The sequence below is a fragment of the Oncorhynchus gorbuscha genome, linkage group LG14, assembly GCF_021184085.1.
Source record: "Oncorhynchus gorbuscha isolate QuinsamMale2020 ecotype Even-year linkage group LG14, OgorEven_v1.0, whole genome shotgun sequence".
In the NCBI taxonomy this organism is placed as follows: Eukaryota; Metazoa; Chordata; class Actinopteri; order Salmoniformes; family Salmonidae; genus Oncorhynchus; species Oncorhynchus gorbuscha.
In genome coordinates, this window is record NC_060186.1 from 64780162 (window position 1) to 64799964 (window position 19803).

Genomic DNA, 19803 nt, shown 5'->3' on the forward strand with positions numbered 1-19803 from the left:
CGAGAGGTCAGAACAAAGGTTCTCCTGTGTTATACACCTCTAACATCCAGTTAGATACATTGGAAACCCCATCCCCATTCCATCCCACCCCCATCCCCATTCCATCCCCATCCCCATCCCATTCCACTCCCATCCCATTCCATCCCCATCCCATTCCACTCCCATCCCATTCCATCCCCCATCCCCATTCCACTCCCATCCCATCCCCATCCCCTCCCCCATCCCCATCCCATTCCATCCCCATCCCAATTCCATTCCCATTCCATCCCCATCCCATCCCCATCCCATTCCATCCCCTTTCCATTCCATCCCCATTCCATTCCATCCCCATCCCCATCCCCATTCCATCCCATCCCAATTCCATCCCCATCTCCATTGCATCCCCATCCCATCCCAATTCCATTCCAATCCCCATTCCATCCCCCTCCCCATTCCATTCCCATCCCCATTCCATCCCAATTCCATCCCCATCCCAATTCCATCCCCACCCCCTTCCCCATCCCATTCCAATTCCATCCCCATTCCATTCCATCCCCATCCCATCCCATCCCATCCCATCCCCATCCCCATCCCATCCCAATCCCAATCCCCATCCCCATCCCCATCCCCATCCCCATCCCCATCCCCATCCCCATCCCCATCCCCATCCCCATCCCCATCCCATCCCCATCCCATTCCATCCCCATTCCATTCCACCCCCATCCCCATCCTAATTCCCATCCCCATCCCATTTCATCCACATCCCATCCCCATCCTAATTCCCATCCCCATCCCCATCCCATTCCACCCCCATCCCATTCCACCCCATCCCATTCCACCCCATCCCATTCCAATTCCATCCCCATTCCCCCATCCCCATCACAATCCCCACCCCCATCCAATCCCATTCCACCCCATCCCCATCCCATTCCATCCCCATCTCATCCCATCCCAATTCCATTCCCATTCCCATCCCCCCATCCCCATCCCCATCCCCATCCCCATCCCCATCCCCATCCCATTCCATCCCCATCCCATCCCCATCCCATCCCAATTCCATTCCCATTCCCATTCCCATCCCAATTCCATTCCATCCCCATCCCATCCCATTCCACCCCCATCCCATTCCACCCCATCCCCATCCCCATCCCATCCCCATCCCATGGGGCGGCAGGGTAGCCTAGTGGTTAGAGCGTTGGACTAGTAACCGGAAGGTTGCAAGTTCAAATCCCTGAGCTGACAAGGTACAAATCTGTCGTTCTGCCCCTGAACAGGCAGTTAACACACTGTTCCTAGGCCGTGTTGAAAATAATAATTTGTTCTTAACTGACTTGCCTAGTAAAATAAAGGAAAAATAAAAAAATCCATCCCATGTCATCTAACCAGAGCATAACGGACCTATTTATTTTTCATCCCCGGATTCCCACCGCAAACGGAACATTTTTTCAGCTGGATCTTCACAGCTAGCTAGCTAGCGTTTCCACAAACTTAGCTTGAAGCTAGCCCGGCCAGAGCACCTGTAGCATACTCCTAGGCTACAATACCCGGGCCCACGACCGGTCTATCGATGTCACCGCATGAAGAGGAATAAACAGACTCACCCCATCGCGACGTCCCCCAAAGGCTAACTCTCTAGCCCTCGCTATCTCCCTGCTTGCTAATTCGGCCTGCTAACTGCTAGCTTGTCTAGCTCCAGTCCGTTAACTGCTACCTTGTCTAGCCCGGGCCTACGAACTGTTAGCTTGTTAGCACAGGCCTGCTAACCGTCTGAATCGCCGCGTCCCAAACACTCACTAGACCCATAATTACTCTCTATCTCTTTTTGATTTTTAATTTGTTTATACCTTCCGGAAACCTGCCTCACCCAATGTGATACGGAATCGTTATTATTTTTAATTTTTTACATTTACATTTACATTTAAGTCATTTAGCAGACGCTCTTATCCAGAGCGACTTACAAATTGGAACACACTCAAGAACCTCCAGACGCTAACCAGCTAACTAGCTACAAGCTTCTATCTGTCGGCCCGTTGCCTAGTCAACGCCATTTTACCTGCTGTTTGTTGTGCTAGCTGATTAGCTGTTGTTGTCTCACCTACTGTTTTAGCTAGCTTCCCCAATTCAACACCTGTGATTACTGTATGCCTCGCTGTATGTCTCTCTCCAATGTCAATATGCCTTGTATAATGTTGTTCAGGTTAGTTATCATTGTTTTAGTTCACAATGGAGCCCCTAGTTCCACTCTTCATACCCCTGTTACCTCCTTTGTCCCACCTCCCACACATGCGGTGATCTCACCCATTACAACCAGCATGTCCAGAGATACAACCTCTCTCATCATCACCCAGTGCCTGGGCTTACCTCCGCTGTACCCGCACCCCACCATACCCCTGTCTGCGCATTACGCCCTGAATATATTCTACCATGTCCAGAAACCTGCTCCTCGTATTCTCTGTCCCCAACGCTCTAGGCGACCAGTTTTGATAGCCTTTAGCCGCACCCTCATACTACTCCTTCTCTGTTCCACGGGTGATGTGGAGGTAAACCCAGGCCCTGCATGTCCCCAGGCACCCTCATTTGTTGACTTCTGTGATCGAAAAAGCCTTGGTTTCATGCATGTCAACATCAGAAGCCTCTTCCCTAAGTTTGTTTTACTCACTGCTTTAGCACACTCTGCTAACCCTGATGTCCTTGCCGTGTCTGAATCCTGGCTCAGGAAGGCCACCAAAAATTCAGAGATTTCCATACCCAACTATAACATCTTCTGTCAAGATAGAACTGCCAAAGGGGGCTCTGGCCCCCCAATGGTGGAACAAACTCCCTCACGACGCCAGGACAGCGGAGTCAATCACCACCTTCCGGAGACACCTGAAACCCCACCTCTTTAAGGAATACCTAGGATAGGATAAGTAATCCTTCTCACCCCCCCCCCTTTAAGATTTAGATGCACTATTGTAAAGTGACTGTTCTACTGGATGTCATAAGGTGAATGCACCAATTTGTAAGTCGCTCTGGATAAGAGCGTCTGCTAAATGACTTAAATGTAAATGTAAATGTAAATGGGAGGAGTTGCAGTCTACTGCAGAGATAGCCTGCAAAGTAATGTCATACTTTCCAGGTCTATACCCAAACAGTTCGAACTACTAATTTTGAAAATTACTCTCTCCAGAAATAAGTCTCTCACTGTTGCCGCCTGCTACCGACCCCCCTCAGCTCCCAGCTGTGCCCTGGACACCATTTGTGAATTTATCGCCCCCCATCTAGCTTCAGAGTTTGTTCTGTTAGGTGACCTAAACTGGGATATGCTTAAAACCTGTTGACGGGTTGGGTTCCCATTTGGGAACGACCCCCTCCCACGTTCAGCTGGAAGGTGGCGCATGGAACGCAAAAATATTCTTAGAAATATTTAACCTCCACACATTAACAAGTCCAATAGCTCAAATGAAAGATAAACACCTTGTTCATCTACCCAGCAAGTCAGATTTCTAAAATGTTTTACAGCGAAAACATAGCACATATTTATGTCAAACCACCACCAAAGACACAGCTAATTTGAATAGCCAAATTGAACAAAATATGCAATCAACAAACGCAGGATTAAAAGAAAAATAATGCACTAACCTTTTGAAAATCTTCATCAGATGACAGTAATAGAACATGCTGTGTAACATAATAGAACATGTTACACAGTACATTTATGTTACAATAATATGCTATATATATCCATAAATCTCTGTTTACAATGACGCATTGTTCAAATAATGCTACTCAAATGTCCTGAGAAATACGATAGCTCCGGCAGATAACTTCAGATAACAAGCAATACAAATCATAAACTTTGACTAAATATACATGTTCTACATATATATAGAAAGATACACTTCTTCTAAATGCAATCGCTGTGTTACATTTATTTTTAACGTTACAGAATTCGTTCACTAGGCTATAATATGAGACGGCGCTCAGAAATTAGCATTATGTCTCCTCTATCTTGGAGTCCACAGAAACCCAAATTTACCACATAAATATTCCCTTACCTTTGATGTTCTTCCATCAGAAGACCTGGAAGGGATTATACTTACCAAAAACAGCGTTTAGTTTTGAAGTCTGTGTCTTTAGGTTATCAAACGCGACATATTTCGGTTGAAATGCAGCCAAAATTCAAGTGGATGCGCACCAAAACATCAAAATTACATATTATATGTCGACTAAACTGGTCAAACTAAGTTCAGAATCAAGCTTTAGTATGTTATAAACGTGGACAACAATCCTTAGCACGAACAGAAACACACACATCGTTTAGTCTTCCGGTTCCGGTTGGAGCGAGTGGTCGCATCTGCACGTCGCTCCAACGGGTAGTATAACTTTTTCATTATATTTCATTATATCACAACGGTTTGATTTATCTTATCCTAGCAATTTCTTCTCAGCTAGCTACATAGCCGTCTTTGTATCAAAGATAATTGCGTAATTATCGTATTTCGCCGTCCTAACGTAGTCTTCACTAGCCAGCTAGCTAACGTCCACTGATTAGCTGCACTGGGAAAACTATTACACTCAACTGAACGACTTGATTAGTTTAGTGTTAGCTAGCTACATAGCTGTCTTTGCTGTCTTCGTATCATCGTATCCAAGATAATTGTGTTGTTTAGGTTTAGAGTGTGTAGTCTTAGAGTGATTATCTTAATTTACCGAGGTTAGCTAGCCAGCTATTTGTCGTCCTTAACGTAGGTGACTCTGCTAGCTAGCCAACAGCTAGCCAACGTCTTCTGTATAGAACTCAACTACCCGGTCGCATTCACAGGTTGTATCACATTTTCACTTCATTTCATTACAGTACAACGGTTTGATTTGTTTGATCGTAGCTAGCTACTTAGCTAGCTACATAGCCGTCTTTGTATCAAAGATAATTGTGTAGTCTAGAGCGATTTTCTAGGTTCGCTAGCCATCTATTGTCGTTCTTTTAACGCAACGAAACGTAAACAACACTGCTAGCTAGCCTGCTAGCCCCCGAATAGCAACACTGCAGAAACTATTACACTCAACGGAACGACTTGATTAGTGTAGTGTCAACAACGCACCCACTGCCAGCTGGCCTACTTCAGCAGTACTGTATCATTTTAATCATTTTAGTCAATAAGATTCTTGCTACGTAGCTTAACTTTCTGAACATTCGAGACGTGTAGTCCACTTGTCATTCCAATCTCCTTTGCATTAGCGTAGCCTCTTCTGTAGCCTGTCAACTATGTGTCTGTTTATCCCTGTTCTCTCCTCTCTGCATAGACCATACAAACGCTCCTCACCGCGTGGCCGCGGCCACCCTACTCTGGTGGTCCCAGCGCGCACGACCCACGTGGAGTTCCAGGTCTCCGGTAGCCTCTGGAACTGCCAATCTGCGGTCAACAAGGCAGAGTTCATCTCAGCCTATGCCTCCCTCCAGTCCCTCGACTTCTTGGCACTGACGGAAACATGGATCACCACAGACAACACTGCTACTCCTACTGCTCTCTCTTCGTCCGCCCACGTGTTCTCGCACACCCCGAGAGCGTCTGGTCAGCGGGGTGGTGGCACCGGGATCCTCATCTCTCCCACGTGGTCATATTCTCTTTCTCCCCTTACCCATCTGTCTATCGCCTCCTTTGAATTCCATGCTGTCACAGTTACTAGCCCTTTCAAGCTTAACATCCTTATCATTTATCGCCCTCCAGGTTCCCTCGGAGAGTTCATCAATGAGCTTGATGCCTTGATAAGCTCCTTTCCTGAGGACGGCTCACCTCTCACAGTTCTGGGCGACTTTAACCTCCCCACGTCTACCTTTGACTCTTTCCTCTCTGCCTCCTTTTTTCCACTCCTCTCCTCTTTTGACCTCACCCTCTCACCTTCCCCCCCTACTCACAAGGCAGGCAATACGCTCGACCTCATCTTTACTAGATGCTGTTCTTCCACTAACCTCATTGCAACTCCCCTCCAAGTCTCCGACCACTGCCTTGTATCCTTTTCCCTCTCGCTCTCATCCAACACCTCCCACACTGCCCCTACTCGGATGGTATCGCGCCGTCCCAACCTTCGCTCTCTCTCCCCCGCTACTCTCTCCTCTTCCATCCTATCATCTCTTCCCTCCGCTCAAACCTTCTCCCACCTATCTCCTGATTCTGCCTCCTCAACCCTCCTCTCCTCCCTCTCTGCATCCCTTGACTCTCTATGTCCCCTATCCTCCAGGCCGGCTCGGTCCTCCCCTCCCGCTCCGTGGCTCGATGACTCATTGCGAGCTCACAGAACAGGGCTCCGGGCAGCCGAGCGGAAATGGAGGAAAACTTCGCCTCCCTGCGGACCTGGCATCCTTTCACTCCCTCCTCTCTACATTTTCCTCCTCTGTCTCTGCTGCTAAAGCCACTTTCTACCACGCTAAATTCCAAGCATCTGCCTCTAACCCTAGGAAGCTCTTTGCCACCTTCTCCTCCCTCCTGAATCCTCCGCCCCCTCCCCCCCTCCTCCCTCTCTGCAGATGACTTCGTCAACCATTTTGAAAAGAAGGTCGACGACATCCGATCCTCGTTTGCTAAGTCAAACGACACCGCTGGTTCTGCTCACACTGCCCTACCCTGTGCTCTGACCTCTTTCTCCCTCTCTCTCCAGATGAAATCTCGCGTCTTGTGACGGCCGGCCGCCCAACAACCTGCCCGCTTGACCCTATCCCCTCCTCTCTTCTCCAGACCATTTCCGGAGACCTTCTCCCTTACCTCACCTCGCTCATCAACTCATCCCTGACCGTTGGCTACGTCCCTTCCGTCTTCAAGAGAGCGAGAGTTGCACCCCTTCTGAAAAACCTACACTCGATCCCTCCGATGTCAACAATTACAGACCAGTATCCCTTCTTTCTTTTCTCTCCAAAACTCTTGAACGTGCCGTCCTTGGCCAGCTCTCCCGCTATCTCTCTCTGAATGACCTTCTTGATCCAAATCAGTCAGGTTTCAAGACTAGTCATTCAACTGAGACTGCTCTCCTCTGTATCACGGAGGCGCTCCGCACTGCTAAAGCTAACTCTCTCTCCTCTGCTCTCATCCTTCTAGATCTATCGGCTGCCTTCGATACTGTGAACCATCAGATCCTCCTCTCCACCCTCTCCGAGTTGGGCATCTCCGGCGCGGCCCACGCTTGGATTGCGTCCTACCTGACAGGTCGCTCCTACCAGGTGGCGTGGCGAGAATCTGTCTCCTCACCACGCGCTCTCACCACTGGTGTCCCCCAGGGCTCTGTTCTTGGCCCTCTCCTATTCTCGCTATACACCAAGTCACTTGGCTCTGTCATAACCTCACATGGTCTCTCTTATCATTGCTATGCAGACGACACACAATTAATCTTCTCCTTTCCCCTTCTGATGACCAGGTGGCGAATCGCATCTCTGCATGTCTGGCAGACATATCAGTGTGGATGACGGATCACCACCTCAAGCTGAACTCGGCAAGACGGAGCTGCTCTTCCTCCCGGGGAAGGACTGCCCGTTCCATGATCTCGCCATCACGGTTGACAACTCCATTGTGTCCTCCTCCCAGAGCGCCAAGAACCTTGGCGTGATCCTGGACAACACCCTGTCGTTCTCAACTAACATCAAGGCGGTGGCCCGTTCCTGTAGGTTCATGCTCTACAACATCCGCAGAGTACGACCCTGCCTCACACAGGAAGCGGCGCAGGTCCTAATCCAGGCACTTGTCATCTCCCGTCTGGATTACTGCAACTCGCTGTTGGCTGGGCTCCCTGCCTGTGCCATTAAACCCCTTCAACTCATCCAGAACGCCGCAGCCCGTCTGGTGTTCAACCTTCCCAAGTTCTCTCACGTCACCCCGCTCCTCCGTTCTCTCCACTGGCTTCCAGTTGAAGCTCGCATCCGCTACAAGACCATGGTGCTTGCCTACGGAGCTGTGAGGGGAACGGCACCTCAGTACCTCCAGGCTCTGATCAGGCCCTACACCCAAACAAGGGCACTGCGTTCATCCACCTCTGGCCTGCTCGCCTCCCTACCACTGAGGAAGTACAGCTCCCGCTCAGCCCAGTCAAAACTGTTCGCTGCCCTGGCCCCCAATGGTGGAACAAACTCCCTCACGACGCCAGGACAGCGGAGTCAATCACCACCTTCCGGAGACACCTGAAACCCCACCTCTTTAAGGAATACCTAGGATAGGTTAAGTAATCCCTCTCACCCCACCCCCCCCCTAAGTTTTAGATGCACTATTGTTAAGTGACTGTCCCACTGGATGTCATAAGGTGAATGCACCAATTTGTAAGTCGCTCTGGATAAGAGCGTCTGCTAAATGACTTAAATGTAAATGTAATGTAAATGTAGTCAATCCTGGAAGAAAGAGAGCACGAGCCGAGGCGCGCATGAGAGTACCTGTTTTTTTCGCGTGACCGGAAGGTTTCAGCCCGCCAAAAGTCTTGTGAGCGCGCGATTCTCACAATGAGAAGCCCCATTGAAAGCAGATATCGTGCTGAAGACATAGAAACTGTTCCTGGGTCTGTAGCTGCTTGGGAAGGGTGGGGGCGATGACGTCAAAGTTGGGCCAACTTTTCTGATGACAAGAGAGAGTTTGGGAGAATAGCTGCCCTGAGAGTTCTGCTTTACATACAGACATAATTTAAATGGTTTTAGAAGCTTTAGAATGTATTCTATTCAATAATAATTATTGTATGCATATATTAGCAATTTTTGACAGATTTTTCTTCTGTTTACTATGGGCACGCAATTCCTCCAAAGGGGGCAGTAGTCAGCCCTATCTTTAACACCCCGGCCGTCCTACAATCTAAGCAAGATGCCCTTAATCTCACACAAATCATCAAGGAACCCACCAGGTACAACCCTAACTCTGTAAACAAGGGCACCCTCATAAACGTCATCCTGACCAACTGGCCCTCCAAATACCTCTCCGCTGTCTTCAACTAGGATCTCAGCGATCACTGCCTCATTGCCTGTATCCGCCACGGAGCCGCAGTAAAACGACCACCCCTCATCACTGTCAAACGCTCCCTAAAATGCTTCTGTGAGCAGGCCTTTCTAATCGACCTGGCCCGGGTATCCTGGAAGGACATTGACCTCATCCCGTCAGTTGAGGATCCTGGTTCTTTAAAAGTAACTTCCTCACAATTTTAGATAAGCATGCTCCGTTCAAAAAATGCAGAACTAAGAACAGATACAGCCCTTGGTTCACTCCAGACCTGATTGCCCTCGACCAGCACAAAAACATCCTGTGGCGGACTGCAATAGCATCGAATAGTCCCCGTGATATGCAACTGTTCAGGGAAGTCAGGAACCAATACACGCAGTCAGTCAGGAAAGCTAAGGCCAGCTTCTTCGGGCAGAAGTTTGCATCCTGTAGCTCCAACTCCAAAAAGTTCTGGGACACTGTGAAGTCCATGGAGAACAATAGCACCTCCTCCCAGCTGCCCACTGCACTGAGGCTAGGTAACACGGTCATCACTGATAAATCCATGATTATCGAAAACTTCAATAAGCATTTCTCAACGGCTGGCCATGCCATCCGCCTGGCTACTCTAACCTCGGCCAACAGCTCCGCCCCCCCCCCCCCCCCGCAGCTACTCGCCCAAGCCTCTCCAGGTTCTCCTTTTCCCAAATCCAGATAGCAGATGTTCTGAAAGAGCTGCAAAACCTGGACCCGTATAAATCAGCTGGGCTTGACAATCTGGACCCTCTATTTCTGAAACTATCCGCCGCCATTGTCGCAACCCCTATTACCAGCCTGTTCAACCTCTCTTTCATATCGTCTGAGATCCCCAAGGATTGGAAAGCTGCCGCAGTCATCCCCCTCTTCAAAGGGGGAGACACCCTGGACCTAAACTGTTACAGACCTATATCCATCCTGCCCTGCCTATCTAAGGTCTTCGAAAGCCAAGTCAACAAACAGGTCACTGGCCATCTCGAATCCCACCGTACCTTCTCCGCTGTGCCCACCCATTTCCACCTACCTCATCCCCATACTGTTTTTATTTATTTACTTTTCTGCTCTTTTGCACACCAATATCTCTACCTGTACATGACCATCTGATCATTTATCACTCCAGTGTTAATCTGCAAAATTGTAATTATTCACCTACCTCCTCATGCCTTTTGCACACATTGTAAATAGACTCCCCCTTTTTTTCTACTGTGTTATTGACTTGTTAATTGTTTACTACATGTGTAACTCTGTGTTGTCTGCTCACACTGCTATGCTTTATCTTGGCCGCAGTTGCAAATGAGAACTTGTTCTCAACTAGCCTACCTGGTTAAATAAAGGTGAAATAAATAAAAATATTTTTAAAAATCCCAACCCCATCCTAATTCCCATCCCCATCCCCATCCCCATTCCATTCCCATCCCCATCCCATTCCACCTCCATCCCATCCCCATCCCCATCACAATCCCCACCCCCATCCAATTCCATTCCACCCCATCCCCATCCCATTCCATCCCCATCCCATCCCAATTCCATTCCCATCCCAATTCCATTCCCATCCCCATCCCAATTCCATTCCCATCCCAATTCCATTCCCATCCCCATCCCACCCCATCCCATCCCCATCCCCATCCCCATCCCATCCCAATTCCATTCCCATCCCAATTCCATTCCATTCCATTCCCATCCCATCCCCATCCCATTCCATCCCCATCCCATTCCATCCCAATTCCATTCACATCTCCATTCCATCCCATCCCATCCCAATTTCATTCCCATCCCCATTCCATTCCATCCCCATCCCATTCCATCCCCATCCCATTCCCATCCCATCCCCATTCCATCCCCATCCTAATTCCCATCCCAATTCCATTCCATTCCCATCCTAATTCCCATCCCCATCCCCATCCCAATTTCATTCCCATCCCCATTCCATTCCATCCCCATCCCTTTCCATCCCCATTCCATCCCAATTCCATTCACATCCCCACCCCCATCCCAATTCCATTCCCATCCCAATTCCATTCCCATCCCCATCCCACCCCATCCCATCCCCATCCCATCCCAATTCCATTCCCATCCCAATTCCATTCCATCCCATCCCCATCCCATTCCAACCCCATCCCATCCCATTCCACCCCATCCCCATCCCCATCCCATCCCCATCTCATCCCCATTCCATCCCCATCCTAATTCCCATCCCCATCCCCATCCCAATTCCATTCCATCCCAATTCCCATCCCCATCCCAATTCCATTCACATCCCCATTCCATTCCATCCCATCCCATCCCATCCCAATTTCATTCCCATCCCCATTCCATTCCATCCCCATCCCATTCCCATCCCATCCCCATCCCCATCCCAATTCCATTCCATCCCCATCCTAATTCCCATCCCCATCCCCATCCCCATCCCAATTTCATTCCCATCCCCATTCCATTCCATCCCCATCCCATTCCATCCCCATTCCATCCCAATTCCATTCACATCCCCACCCCCATCCCAATTCCATCCCCATCCCAATTCCATTCACATCCCCATTCCATTCCATTCCATCCCATCCCATCCCATCCCAATTTCATTCCCATCCCCATTCCATTCCATCCCCATCCCATTCCCATCCCATCCCCATTCCATCCCCATCCCCATCCCAATTCCATTCCATCCCCATCCTAATTCCCATCCCCATCCGCATCCCAATTTCATTCCCATTCCCATCCCCATTCCATTCCATCCCCATCCCATTCCATCCCCATTCCATCCCAATTCCATTCACATCCCCACCCCCATCCCAATTCCATTCCCATCCCAATTCCATTCCCATCCCCATCCCACCCCATTCCATCCCCATCCCCATCCCATCCCCATCCCAATTCCATTCCCATCCCAATTCCATTCCATCCACATCCCATCCCCATCCCATCCCATTCCACCCCATCCCCATCCCCATCCCCTTCCATTCCACCCCATCCCCATCCCATTCCATCCCCACCCCAGCCCCATTCCCATCTCATCCAATTCCATTCCACCCCATCCCCCTCCCATTCCATCCCCAGCCCCATCCCATTCCATTCCATTCCATCCCAATCCCAATTCCATTCCATCCCCATCCCCATCCCAATTCCATTCCAATTCCATTCACATCCCCATTCCATTCCATTCCATCCCATTCCATCCCAATTTCATTCCCATCCCCATTCCATTCCATCCCCATCCCCATTCCATCCCCCTTCCATCCCCATCCTAATTCCCATCCCCATCCCAATTCCATTCCATCCCCATCCTAATTCCCATCCCCATCCCCAACCCAATTCCATTCCATCCCCATCCCAATTCCATTCCATCCCCATCCCATTCCATCCCCTTCCCAATTCCATTCACATCCCCATTCCATTCAATTCCAACCCTTCCCCATCCCCATCCCAATTTCATTCCCATCCCCATTCCATTCCATCCCCATCCCATTCCATCCCCATTCCATCCCTATTCCAATCCATCCCCACCCCCATCCCACCCCCATCCCCATCACAATCCCCACCCCCATCCAATCCCATTCCACCCCATCCCCATCCACATCCCCATCCCATCCCATCCCATCCCAATTCCATTCCCATCCCAATTCCATTCCCATCCCCATCCCATCCCAATTCCATTCCCATCCCAATTCCATTCCATCCCCATCCCATCCCCATCCCATTCCACCCCCATCCCATCCCATTCCACCCCATCCCCATCCCCTTCCCCATCCCATCCCATTCCACCCCATCCCCATCCCCATTCCATCCCCATCCCATCCCATTCCACCCCATCCCCATCCCTATCCCATTCCATCCCCAGCCCCAGCCCCATCCCATTCCATTCCATTCCATCCCATTCCATCCCAATTTCATTCCCATTCCCATCCCCATTCCATTCCATCCCCATCCCCATGCCATCCCAATTCCATTCACATCCCCACCCCCATCCCAATTCCATTCCCATCCCAATTCCATTCCCATCCCCATCCCACCCCATTCCATCCCCATCCCCATCCCATCCCCATCCCAATTCCATTCCCATCCCAATTCCATTCCATCCACATCCCATCCCCATCCCATCCCATTCCACCCCATCCCCATCCCCATCCCCTTCCATTCCACCCCATCCCCATCCCATTCCATCCCCACCCCAGCCCCATCCCCATCTCATCCAATTCCATTCCACCCCATCCCCCTCCCATTCCATCCCCAGCCCCATCCCATTCCATTCCATTCCATTCCATCCCAATCCCAATTCCATTCCATCCCCATCCCCATCCCAATTCCATTCCAATTCCATTCACATCCCCATTCCATTCCATTCCATCCCATTCCATCCCAATTTCATTCCCATCCCCATTCCATTCCATCCCCATCCCCATTCCATCCCCCTTCCATCCCCATCCTAATTCCCATCCCCATCCCAATTCCATTCCATCCCCATCCTAATTCCCATCCCCATCCCCAACCCAATTCCATTCCATCCCCATCCCAATTCCATTCCATCCCCATCCCATTCCATCCCCTTCCCAATTCCATTCACATCCCCATTCCATTCAATTCCAACCCTTCCCCATCCCCATCCCAATTTCATTCCCATCCCCATTCCATTCCATCCCCATCCCATTCCATCCCCATTCCATCCCTATTCCAATCCATCCCCACCCCCATCCCACCCCCATCCATTTACATTTACATTACATTTAAGTCATTTAGCAGACGCTCTTATCCAGAGCGACTTACAATCCCCACCCCCATCCAATCCCATTCCACCCCATCCCCATCCCCATCCCCATCCCATCCCATCCCAATTCCATTCCCATCCCAATTCCATTCCCATCCCCATCCCATCCCAATTCCATTCCCATCCCAATTCCATTCCATCCCCATCCCCATCCCATCCCCATCCCATTCCACCCCCATCCCATTCCATTCCACCCCATCCCCATCCCCTTCCCCATCCCATCCCATTCCACCCCATCCCCATCCCCATCCCCATCCCCATCCCATCCCATTCCACCCCATCCCCATCCCTATCCCATTCCATCCCCAGCCCCATCCCATTCCATTCCATTCCATCCCATTCCATTCCATTCCATCCCATTCCATCCCCATCCCATTCCACCCCCATCCCATCCCATCCCATTCCACCCCATCCCCATCCCCATCCCCTTCCCCATCCCATCCCATTCCACCCCATCCCCATCCCCATTCCATCCCCATCCCATCCCATTCCACCCCATCCCCATCCCTATCCCATTCCATCCCCAGCCCCATCCCATTCCATCCCATTCCATCCCCATCCCAATTCCATCCCCATCCCAATTCCATTCCATCCCCGTCCCATTCCATCCCCATCCCAATTCCATTCACATCCCCATTCCATTCAATTCCATCCCATTCCATCCCAATTTCATTCCCATCCCCATTCCATTCCATCCCCATTCCCATTCCAGCCCCATCCCCATCCCATTCCCATCCCATCCCCACCCCCATCCCATTCCACCCCCATCCCATTCCACCCCATCCCCATCCCATTCCATCCCCATCCCATCCTAATTCCATTCCCATCCCAATTTAATTCCCATCCCCATTCCATTCCATCCCATTCCATCCCCATTCCATTCCATCCCCATCCCCATCCTAATTCCCATTCCATCCCAATTCCATTCCATCCCCATCCCCATCCTAATTCCCATCCCCCTTCCATTCCCATCCCCATCCCCATTCCATTCCCATCCCCTCCCATCCCATCCCATCCCCACCCCCATCCCATTCCACCCCCATCCCATTCCACCCCATCCCCATCCCATTCCATCCCCATCCCATCCTAATTCCATTCCCATCCCAATTTAATTCCCATCCCCATTCCATTCCATCCCCATCCCATTCCATCCCCATTCCATTCCATCCCCATCCCATCCCATTCCATCCCCATCCTAATTCCCATTCCATCCCAATTCCATTCCATCCCCATCCTAATTCCTATCCCCATTCCATTCCCATCCCCATCCTAATTCCCATCCCCATTCCATTCCCATCCCCATTCCATTCCCATCCCCATTCCATTCCCATCCCCTCCCCTCCCCTCCCCTCCCATCCCATCCCATCCCATCCCCATCCCCATCCCCATCCTAATTCCCATCCCCATCCCAATTCCATTCCATCCCCATCCTAATTCCCATCCCCATCCAAGGAAGGGTCTCACAATCTCCCATAATTTCTTCCCAGGTCCAAAACTCCTTTACCTCCTTCACACGCTGCTTGGTCCTTGCTTGGTGGGATATTCTTTCACGCTCGTGATTAAAGACGGACCAAAGCGCAGCGTGTGTAGAGTTCCACATCTTTATTTCAGTGAAACTTCAAAACAAAACAATAAACCAACAATGAAACGTGAAAGTAGTGGTGCACATGCACAAACACAAAAAATATCCCACAAACACAGGTGGGAAAAATGGCTAAATAAATATGATCCCCTATTAAAGGCCATAATTACCAGCTGCCTCTAATTGGGAACCATACAAAACACCAACGTAGAAATATTGAGCTAGAACACCCCCTAGTCACGCCCTGACCTACTACACCATAGAGAACCAAGGGCTCTCTATGGTCAGGGTGTGACAGTTGGCTTTGGGGATGACCAGTAAGGTATACCTTCTGGAGCGCTTGCTACAGGTGGGTGCTGCTACGGTGACCAGTGAGCTGAGATAAGGCGGGGCTTTACCTAGCAAAGGCTTACAGATGACCTGGAGCCGGTGTGTTCAGGGACGGATATGAAGCGAGGGCCAGCCAACAAGAGCATACAGGTCTTCTGAGGAAGAGAAGCGAGAAGGATCGGAGGAAAGCGCAGCGTGGTAAGTTGTCATGATGATTTTAATTTTAAAAAGCACTGAACACTAAATCCACACAATAAACGATGACGTGAATTTACAAAACCCGAAACAGTACCGTGTGGCCCAAACACTCACACGGAAACAAACACCCACAAACCAAAAGTGAAACCCAGGCTACCTAAGTATGATTCTCAATCAGAGACAACTAACGACACATGCCTCTGTGGTCAGAACGTGACAGTGGTGGGTAGTATATGGGGCTTTGGTAACAAAATGAATTAGGCTAACGCACCGCAGAAGAACAACACAACATCATGGAGCGATAACATTAACACATCTACTGTACAACACAGGGAGATATTCAAGCAAACACACTAATCAGCTTTTGAGGATTAAGTCAAAGCAGCATGAGAGAGAGTAGACATTTTTTTTAACCCCCTTTTCTCCCCAATTTCGTGGTATCCAATTGTTAGTAGCTACTATCTTGTCTCATCGCTACAACTCCCGTACAGGCTCGGGAGAGACGAAGGTTGAAAGTCATGCGTCCTCCGATACACAACCCAACCAAGCCGCACTGCTTCTTAACACAGCGCGCATCCAACCCGGATGTGTCGGAGGAAACACTGTGCACCTGGCAACCTTGGTTAGCGCGCACTGCGCCCGGCCCGCCATAGGAGTCGCTGGTGCGCGATGAGACAAGGATATCCCTACCGGCCAAACACTCCCTAACCCGGACAATGCTATGCCAATTGTGCATCGCCCCACGGACCTCCCAGTCGCGGCTGGTTACGACAGAGCCTGGGCGCGAACCCAGAGTCTCTGGCCCCTAGCCTGTAATCATTATGCACAGGTGGAGTTCTGAGAGGGTTTTATAGGTAGGTATTGCATGTTTGTTTATGAATCCAGGAAGATTAGTCCTGATGGACAAATTGTGATGCTTTAAACAACTTTTGGGGTCTGGACAGGTAAATAAACACTTTAATACATCACTGGAACATTTGGACATTGAATTGCATCTATTATCGATACAGTATGAGAGGAGGCTTGATTGATTAGTTAGCAAGCTGTTAGTGTGCGCTGTTCTGTTCTTGATTTTCTGAACAATAGATCACATGATCAGATGGAGGATCCACTGACTCTACCTCATGCAATGGAAACACTCACCCCCTGAGTCAATACGTGTTAGAATCACTTTTGGCAGCGATTACAGCTGTGAGTCTTTCTGGGTACGTTTCTAAGAGCTTTGCACGCCTGGATTGTACAGTATTTGCCCATTATTCTTTTAAAACATTTTCAAGCTCTGTCAAGTTGGTTGTTGTTCATTGCTAGACAGCCATTTTCAAGTCTTGCCACAAGGTTTCAAGACAATTTAAGTCAAAACTGTAACTACGCCACTCAGGAACATGTATATTTGGCCTTGTGTTTAGGGTAATTGTCTTGCTGAAAGGTCAATTTGTCTCCATGTGTCTGTTGGAAAGCAGACTGAACCAAGTTTTCCTCTAGCAGTTTACCTGTGCTTAACTCTATTCCATTTCCTTCGACCCAAGCATACACATAACAAGATGCAGCGACCACCAAGCTTGAAAATATGAAGAGTGTTACTCAGTAATGTGTTGCGTTGGATTTGCCCCAAACAAAGCTCTTAGAGACTTACCCAGAAAGACACAGCTGTAATCACTGAAAAGGTGATTCTAACATGTATTGACTCAGGGGTGTGAATACTTATGTAAATTTGAAATATCAGTATTTTATTTTCAGTAAATGTGCATGTTTTCTAATTATGGGGTATATGTCATTATGGGACATACTGTGTAGACGGGTGAGAAAACAAATCAATTAAATGTATTTATAAATCCCTTCTTACATCAGCTGATGTCACAAAATGCTGTACAGAAACCCAGCCTAAAACCCCAAACAGCAAGCAATGCAGGTGTAGAAGCACGGTGGCTAGGAAAAACTCCCTAGAAAGGCCAGAACCTAGGAAGAAACCTAGAGAGGAACCAGGCTATAAGGGGTGGCCAGTCTTCTTCTGGCTGTGCCGGGTGGAGATTATAACAGAACATGGCCAAGATGTTCAAATGTTCATAGATGACCAGCATGGTCAAATAATAATAATCACAGTAGTTGTCAAGGGTGCAGAAAGTCAGCACCTCAGGAGTAAATGTTATTTGGCTTTTCATAGCCGATCATTCAGATAATCTCTACTGCTCCTGCTGTCTCTAGAGAGTTGAAAACAGCAGGTCTGGGAAAGGTAGCACGTCCGGTGAACAGGTCAGGGTTCCATAACCACAGGCAGAACAGTTGAAACTGGAGCAACAGCACGACCAGGTGGACTGGGGACAGCAAGGAGTCTTCAGGCCAGAAAGTCCTGAGGCATGGTCCTTGGGCTCAGGTCCTCCAAGAGAGAGAAAGAAATAGAGAAAAAGAGAGAGAGGATTAGAGAGCATACTTAAATTCACACAGGTCCCCGACCCCGACACAGCCCCCCGACACAAACTATTGCAGCATAAATACCCCAGACAGGGCCAAACAGGAAGGATATAACCCCACCCACTTTGCCAAAGCACAGCCCCCACACCATTAGAGGGATATCTTCATCCACCAACTTACCATCCTGAGACAAGGCCGAGTATATATAGCCCATGAAGATCTCCCCCCATGGCAATGTGCCAAGGGGGGTGCGCCAACCCAGACAGGAAGATCACGTCAGTGACTCAACCCACTCAAGTGACGCACCCCTCCTAGGGACGGCATGGAAGAGCACCAGTAAGCCAGTGACAGCCCCTGTAATAGGGTTTGAAGCAGAGAATCCCAGTGGTGAGAGGGGGACTGGCCAGGCAGAGACAGCAAGGGTGGTTCGTTGCTCCAGTGCTTTTCCATTCACTTTCACACTCCTGGGCCAGACTACACTCAATCATAGGATCCACTGAAGAGATGAGTCTTCAGTAAAGACTTAAAGGTTGAGACCGAGTCTGCGTCTCTCACATGGATAGGCAGACCATTCCATAAAAATGGAGCTCTGCAAGAGAAAGCCCTGCCAGCTGTTTGCTTAGAAATTCTAGGGACAGTAAGGAGGCTTGCATCTTGTGACCGGAGCATACGTGTAGGTATGTACGGCAGGACCAAATTGGAAAGATAGGTAGGAGCAAGCCCATGTAATGCTTGTAGGTTAGCAGTAAAACCTTGAAATCAGCCCTTGCCTTAACAGGAAGCCAGTGTAGAGAGGCTAGCACTGGAGTAACATGATCACATTTTTTGGATCTAGTCAAGATTCTAGCAGACGTATTTAGCACTAATTAAAGTTTATTTAGTGCTTTATCCGGGTAGCCGGAAAGTAGAGCATTGCAGTATTCTAACCTAGACGTGACAAAAGCATGGATTCATTTTTCTGCATCATTTTTGGACAGAAAGTTTCTGATTTTTGCAATGTTACTTTGATGGAAAAAAGCTGTCCTTGAAACAGTCTTGATATGTTCATCAAAAGAGAGATCAGGGTCCAGAGTAACGCCGAGGTCCTTCACAGTTTTATTTGAGACGACTGTACAACCATCAAGATTAATTGTCAGAGCCAACAGAAGATCTCTTTGTTTCTTGGGAAATAGAACTAGCATCTCTGTTTTGTCCGAGTTTAAAAGTAGAACATTTACCGCCATCCACTTCCTTATGTCTGAAACACAGGCTTCCAGGGAGGGCAATTTTGGGGCTTCACCATGTTTCATCGAAATGTATAGCTGTGTGTTGTCCGCATAGATGTGAAAGTTAACATTATGTTTCCGAATGACATCACCAAGAGGTAAAGTATATAGTGGAAACAATAGTGGTCCTAAAACGGAACCTTGAGGAACACCGAAATGTACAGTTGATTTGTCAGAGGACAAACCATCCACAAAGACAAAACTGATATCTTTCCGACAGATAAGATCTAAACCAGGCCAGAACTTGTCCGTGTCGACCAATTTGGGTTTCCAATCTCTCCAAAACAATGTGTGTATCAATAGTATCAAAAGCAGCACTAAGGTCTAGGA